The 7,500-nt window shown below is 35.0% G+C and overlaps 3 non-coding genes across 3 annotated transcripts in view; all 3 read left to right on the top strand.

The window, feature by feature from the left end:
- The first annotated feature begins 225 nt into the window (after nucleotides 1-225).
- Nucleotides 226-344, top strand: LOC113093603 (5S ribosomal RNA). The gene has a single exon (XR_003287756.1). It is a non-coding gene; the product is annotated as a 5S ribosomal RNA (ribosomal RNA).
- A 6,440-nt stretch (nucleotides 345-6,784) lies between these two features.
- LOC113093602 (5S ribosomal RNA) lies at nucleotides 6,785-6,903 on the top strand. Its single transcript, XR_003287755.1, has one exon. It is a non-coding gene; the product is annotated as a 5S ribosomal RNA (ribosomal RNA).
- Nucleotides 6,904-7,381: 478 nt separating this feature from the next.
- LOC113093681 (5S ribosomal RNA) overlaps nucleotides 7,382-7,500 on the top strand; it is a 121-nt gene continuing 2 nt past the window's right edge. Inside the window, exon 1 of the ribosomal RNA XR_003287830.1 lies at nucleotides 7,382-7,500. This exon is cut by the window's right edge and continues 2 nt beyond it. This is a non-coding gene — a ribosomal RNA (5S ribosomal RNA).

The following is a 7,500-nucleotide window of genomic DNA, read 5'->3' as shown; positions in this document are numbered from 1 at the left end:
GAAAATTTCACGAATTATATAATAATCTTTCATTAAAAAAAAAAAAAAAAGAGTCAATGCCCGATCTCTGAATCTTAGCAGGTTTAGGTCTGGTTAGTACTTTGATGAGAGACTGCCTAGGAATACCAGGTGCTTTAAGCTTTTGGGCTTTCTTTCCTACTTATATAATGTACTGGCGATAAGATTGGCTGCTCTTTAAATAGCCCTATCTTTGCAGCAGACTTCGCTTACGGCCATACCAACCTGGCTATGCCCGATCTCGTCTGATCTCGGAAGCTAAGCAGGTTTGGGCCTGGTTAGTACTTGGATGGGAGACCCCCTGGGAATACCAGGTGCTGTAAGCTATTTGGACATTTTTCACTTAGTTTATAATAATTTTGCCAAAAATAGTCAATGCCCGATCTCTGAATCTTAGCAGTTTAGGTCTGGTTAGTACTTTGATGAGAGACTGCCTAGGAATACCAGGTGCTTTAAGCTTTTGGGTTTTCTTTCCTAATTTCCTACTAGAGTCAATGCCCGATCTCTGAATCTTAGCAGGTTTGGGCCTGGTTAGTACTTGGATGGGAGACCGCCTGGGAATACCAGGTGCTGTAAGCTTTTTGGACATTTTTCACTTAGTATATAATAATTTTGCCAAAAAATAGAGTCAATGCCGGATCTCTGAATCTTAGCAGGTTTGGGCCTGGTTAGTACATGGATGGGAGACTGCCTGTTAATACCAGGTGCTGTAAGCTTTTTGGACATTTTTCACTTAGTATATAATAATTTTGCCAAAAAATAGAGTCAATGCCCGATCTCTGAATATTTGCAGCTTTGGGCGTGGTTAGTACATGGATGGGAGACTGCCTGGGAATACCAGGTGCTTTAATCTTTTTGGAAAATTTCACGAATTATATAATAATCTTTCATTAAAAAAAAAAAAAAAAAAAAGAGTCAATGCCCGATCTCTGAATCTTAGCAGGTTTAGGTCTGGTTAGTACTTTGATGAGAGACTGCCTAGGAATACCAGATGCTTTAAGCTTTTGGGTTTTCTTTCCTACTTATATAATGTACTGGCGATAAGATTGGCTGGTCTTTAAATAGCCCTATCTTTGCAACAGACTTCGCTTACGGCCATACCAACCTGAGGGCGCTATTGAGTCAGACAGGAAGTACTGGGCTGTAGTTGGAGAGGAAGGCTCTCCCTTATTTGTTTATATTTTTTGTTTTGCTAAAGTTTTTGATTTGATAGTATCATTTTGTTTGTTTGTTTTGCTTTAACCACCTTCCAGCAGCTTAATGCTGTCTGGAGGGTGTTTTGTTTTTGATTTAATTTATCTCTTGGATTAAAGGACGGATCTTATGGAAAACGACATGGAAATGGCTGGTGAAATACAAACGGATATTGACAAAGGATTGGACAAACGACGAAGTGTGGACAAAGGAATCAATGGAGAACATAACAGAAGAAATGAAAGAGGAAGAAAATATTCAAAAGAAGCAACCGTGATAATTGATTTAGAGGGAGTACAAGATGGAAAAGCTGAGGATATCATCAAGATGGTGACAGAGAAAATTGGAGGAGGACATATCTTGGCGGTAAGGCCCAGGCTGGGCAGAGAATATGAAATCACTTTAAGAAATGAGGACATGTGTGACATTCTACTGGACGGAATAACTATTAAAGGAAAGGATTGTGTAATTAGAAAATTACAGACAAGGGAATATGTTGTATCGTTTATGCATCTACCGGCTTATCTTGAAGACAAAGACATTTTTAATAAATTGGATAATTGGGGCGTACATCCAACATCACAAATTAAAAGAAGGCTATATCCAGGCACTGAAGTGGAAGATGGAACGAGATTTGTGCGTGTTAAGTTTCCAGATCAGGTGGTTTCATTACCATATAGCACAAAATTTGAGACAGCGGAGGGAACACAGTTTTTCCGGATAATACATGACAGACAGGTGAAGACTTGTCGTATGTGTTTGAATCCGGGACATATCTTAAGAGACTGTCCAGACTTCAAGTGTCACCTATGTGAGGAGCAAGGCCATTTTGCACGGGACTGTGATGCAGTGAGATGCCCAGATTGTCACAAAGTTCTTGTGAAATGTGAATGTTGGATGGTAAATGAGGAGAGACCAAACAAAGAGACTGACTCCGAGGTAGAGTGCAGACAAATTCATAAAGAAGTGGAAGAAGAGGAGAAAAATTATGGTGGTGAGCAGGCAGAAGTTGAAAGGGAAGTGGAGACAAATGGAATACAGAGAGAAAAAGAAGAACAAATGATGGAAGAAGAAAGGACACTAGAGGAGACTTCATTAAAGGGCAGAGAACTGGAGCATAAAAAAGAACAAGAGGAGAGTGAACAAGAGGAAGATGAAAAAGAGACTGAGAAACAAAAGTCTGAAGGATATAAAAGAGATAGAGAATTCACTCGTATGCAAAGAAGAAGTCTACTGAAGGTAAAACCAAATATTGACTGTGCTAGAAAGAGAAAAGAAAAAATGAAAGAAAAAGCTACATTTAGAGGGAAATGTGAGGTTTTAAGAAGTATAGTGGAGGAAGAGGAAGAAAAATGAAATGATGAATATTTTTAAATATTTATTATCTTTAATGGTCTTAAGAATTGTATCTTGGAATGCAAGAGGTTTGTTGAATGTAGGGAAATTTGAAAAAATGAAAGAAATGTGTAAAGAGGAAAATATAATTGTATTACAAGAAACTAATTGGAAAGATGAATCAATGGAAGACTTAAAAAAAAGATGGAATGGGGAAATAATATATAATAATGGGGATGGAAGAAAAGGAAGGGGAGTAGCAATTTTAATTGATAAGTATATGAAGGATAAATGGAATGTGGTATTTGATGATAGAAATGGAAAATGTTTAGCAGTAGAAATAAGTAGTGAGGATGAAACTTTTGTTTTATGCAACTTACATGCACCAACAGAAGAAAAGGAAAAGAGGAGTTTCTTTCATGATTTAAGGAGTTTTACACTAAAATATAAGAAAGTAATTTTAATAGGTGATTTCAATACAGTTTTTAGCAAAATGGATATGGCAGAAGGAATGGTTTATAGAACAGATACTGCAAGAAAAGAGCTGAATGTTTTAATGGAAGAAAATGACTTAATTGATATATGGAGGGATAGGAATGAAAAAAGAAGAGAATATTCAAGAAGACAATTAGTAGAGAATTTTTTGTGCCAAACAAGGATTGATTATGTGTTAAACACAAGATTTTTAGAGCAATATATTGAAAAGGTGTACTATAAGGAAACAACATTAAGTGATCATAGTTTTGTGTTTATTTTGATGGATTTTAATAAAATGGAGAGGGGGCCAGGAGTTTGGATTTTAAATGCAGAGATTTTAAAAAATGAATCTTATAGAATGGAAATAGAAAAAATTATAGACAAAGAAAAGGAAAGTAGTTTGTTTGTAGAAAACAAAAGGATATGGTGGGATAATGTAAAATATGAAATAAAGAAATCTACAATAAAATATTGTAAATTTCTACAACGAGTTAAGAAACAAAAAGAAAGGAATATCAGAAAAGAATTAAATGAAGAATTAAGTAAAGAGGACGTTGATGTGCAGAAGGTTGTTTTGTTAGAAGAGGATTTAAGTAAAATAGAGGAGGAAAAGTATAGAGGTGCAATGATAAGAAGTAAGGCAAAATATACTGTGGAGGGAGAAAAATGCACAAAATTCTTTTTTAATCTGGAAAGAAGTAGGAAAAAGGCAGAAACGATAAAAGAAATAAAATGCAAAGATGGAAGGAAAGTAAAAGAAACAAAAGAAATATTAAAGGAGGTAAAAGATTTTTATGAAGAATTGTTTAAGACACAAGGAATAGATGATGGGGAAAAAGACTGTATATTGGAGACGATAACAGCTACAGTTAATAATCAAGACAAAGATGAGTGTGATGCAGAGATAAAAATAGAAGAGATAGAAGAAGCTATTAATCAATTAAAGGTGAATAAAAGTCCAGGTATAGATGGAATAACAAATGAGTTTTATAAAGCTTTTAAGGATAAATTATTGAAAATACTAAAACAAGTGTATGATGAGATTTTTAAAAAGGGAGAGATTAATCAAGCAATGAAAATGGGTCTAGTGAAAATAATATTCAAGAGAAAAGGGGAAAGGGAGGATTTAAAAAATTATAGACCAATCACTATGCTAAATGTAGATTTTAAAATTTTAGCAAAAATTTTAGCAAACAGACTGAAAAGAGTGTTACCTAAGATAATTTTATCAAATCAAGCATATGGAGTTCAGGGGAGAGATATATCAGATACAGTTAGCAACATAAGGGATGTGATAAGTTATATGAATGAAGAAAAGAAGAGTGGATATGTGATAAGCATGGATTTTGAAAAAGCGTTTGATAGGGTGGAGCATGAGTTTTTATTTGCGAGTTTAAAACGTTTTGGTTTTGGGGGTAATTTTAGAAAATGGATTAAGATATTGTATAAGGATGCAATGAGTTTTATTAAATGTAATGGTTTTTTAACGGATGCTTTTAAGATAACTAGATCCATAAGGCAGGGCTGTCCATTGTCAGCACAGTTGTATTCCTTGGTCGCAGAGTCTCTAGGAATGATGATTAAAAAGGATCAAAGAATAAAAAGTATAAATATTGAAAATGGAAGGGAAGGACAAAAGATTTTTCAGTACGCGGATGATACCACCTTGATAATAGAAGATTTAGAGAGCATTAGAATAGCAATGGAACTCATGCAGAAATTTTGTAAAGCAACAGGTGCAAAGATAAATGTGGAAAAAACTGCTTTTATGAGATTTGGAGAAGCGCCAGCATTACCAGCTTGCATTGCTTTTAATGAAAAGGAAGAAATTAAGATTTTAGGAGTAAATTTGGGGAAAGATGAAAAGAGTTCAAGAGATAAAAGATGGGAAGAGATTGTGGGAGAAATGAAAAGAAGATTGGTTTTTTGGAAAGTGAGAGATTTGGAGTTGAAAGGAAGAGTTTTAATTGTTAATAGTCTAATGCTCTCTAAGATGTGGTATAATTTATCTGTAACTGCAATGCCAATGTGGGTAGAACAGAGAGTAAAGGGTATTGTGTTGGATTTTTTATGGAATAATAAGCCTCCTAGAATTGCACATAAGACTTTAATTGGTTCTCAAGAAGAAGGAGGGTTAGGGTTAATGGATGTTGAGCAGAGGAAGAAGAGTATGAGAGTGAAAACTGTAAAGAAATATCTAAATAGAGAAAAGATGGAGGAATGGAAAGTAATAATGAAACATTTTTTAAACAAATGTTCAAATTTGAGAATAGGGGATGATATTTTATGGATGAGAGTTAAAAAAGGAATGATAAAAGGAATACCAGATTTTTATAAAGAGGTTTTAGAGGCATGGAGGGATTTCTTACCACATATTGATTTTAAGCCACAAGGAAGAGAAACAATTTTGAATCAACCTCTGTTTTTAAATGCAAAGATTACTACAGATGGAACAGATGTGTTTTTTAAAAAGTGGCTAGATGTAGATATAAAAAGAGTAAGAGATATTTTATATGAGTATAAAAATGGGTTTCTTCCTCTTCAGTTTGTCATTGATGCTTTAGAAGAAGCAAAAGAGGATTTCAATGTCAGTACTTTAAAGAAACAATATGATGTTGTAAAGAAAGCAATACCAAAAGAGTGGATTGAAATAATAGAGAGTGGGGAAAAAGAGGAAGAGAAAGTAGAAGTGTCTTTTAAAGTTGGGAAGAAGGAATATGATTTTAACTCTTGTACTGTGAAGATGTTTTACACATGTTTTAGGGAATCTGTTTTCACAAAACCAAAAGTAAATGAGTTTTGGATTGAGCATTTTCCTGGATTAGATGAAAATAATATATGGAGGAATGTTAAATGGAGGTTCTTAGATGTAAAAATGGAAGCGTTGGATTATTTTATAAGGCATAAAGTCGTTTTTTCCGAGATGAAACTATGTAAAATTGGTTTGACACAAAATGCTTTGTGTAAAGTATGTAAAAAAGAGGATGAAGGATTTTTACATTTGTTTTTATATTGTGATGAATTGAAAGAATTTTTTAAGATTTTAAAAGGTTTGATAAATCAACTAAGAGAAAAGGAAGATATTCCAAACTGGGAAGAGTTGTTAATAATGGGACTGAATGAAAATTGTACAAATAAGGAGGTGGTCAATCTATGTATATCAATGGGGAAGCATGTGATATGGAAAAGAAGAAACATAGTGAGAAACAAAGACTGTAAAATAGACATATGGGGATATTTTAAAAAGAGAATAGAAGAATATTTGCAACGGTTTATATGTGTATTGTAAGATGGAAAGGAAAATGGATGTTTTTTATAAAATGTTCTCAATTAATGTACAAAATGTTTTAAGGAATTGTAAAATTGAGTTCCCTGGAATGTTGTAAATGAATTGGAATTTTTTGTAAAAGAATTGTAATAAAAAAAAAAAAAAAAAAAAAAGCTATGCCCGATCTCGTCTGATCTCGGAAGCTAAGCAGGTTTGGGCCTGGTTAGTACTTGGATGGGAGACCGCCTGGGAATACCAGGTGCTGTAAGCTTTTTGGAAATTTTTCACTTAGTATATAATAATTTTGCCAAAAAATAGAGTCAATGCCGGATCTCTGAATCTTAGCAGGTTTAGGTCTGGTTAGTACTTTGATGAGAGACTGCCTAGGAATACCAGGTGCTTTAAGCTTTTGGGCTTTCTTTCCTACTTATATAATGTACTGGCGATAAGATTGGCTGCTCTTTAAATAGCCCTATCTTTGCAGCAGACTTCGCTTACGGCCATACCAACCTGGCTATGCCCGATCTCGTCTGATCTCGGAAGCTAAGCAGGTTTGGGCCTGGTTAGTACTTGGATGGGAGACCCCCTGGGAATACCAGGTGCTGTAAGCTATTTGGACATTTTTCACTTAGTTTATAATAATTTTGCCAAAAAATAGTCAATGCCCGATCTCTGAATCTTAGCAGGTTTAGGTCTGGTTAGTACTTTGATGAGAGACTGCCTAGGAATACCAGGTGCTTTAAGCTTTTGGTTTTTCTTTCCTACTTTCCTACTAGAGTCAATGCCCGATCTCTGAATCTTAGCAGGTTTGGGCCTGGTTAGTACTTAGATGGGAGACCGCCTGGGAATACCAGGTGCTGTAAGCTTTTTGGACATTTTTCACTTAGTATATAATAATTTTGGCCAAAAAATAGAAGTCAATGCCCGATTTCTGAATCTTAGCAGGTTTAGGTTCTGGTAGTACTTTGATGAGAGACTGCCTAGGAATACCAGGTGCTTTAAGCTTTTGGGTTTTCTTTCCTACTTATATAATGTACTGGCGATAAGATTGGCTGGTCTTTAAATAGCCCTCTCATTGCAGCAGACTTCGCTTACGGCCATTACCAACCTGGCTATGCCCGATCTCGTCTGGATCTCGGAAGCTAAGCAGGTTTGGGCCTGGTTAGTACTTGGATGGGAGACCGCCTGGGAATACCAGGTGCTGTAAG

Source organism: Carassius auratus, unplaced genomic scaffold, assembly GCF_003368295.1.
Source record: "Carassius auratus strain Wakin unplaced genomic scaffold, ASM336829v1 scaf_tig00215112, whole genome shotgun sequence".
Classification (NCBI taxonomy): Eukaryota; Metazoa; Chordata; class Actinopteri; order Cypriniformes; family Cyprinidae; genus Carassius; species Carassius auratus.
The sequence above is the reverse complement of the archived record's forward strand: the minus strand, read 5'-3'. Positions and strand labels throughout refer to the sequence as shown.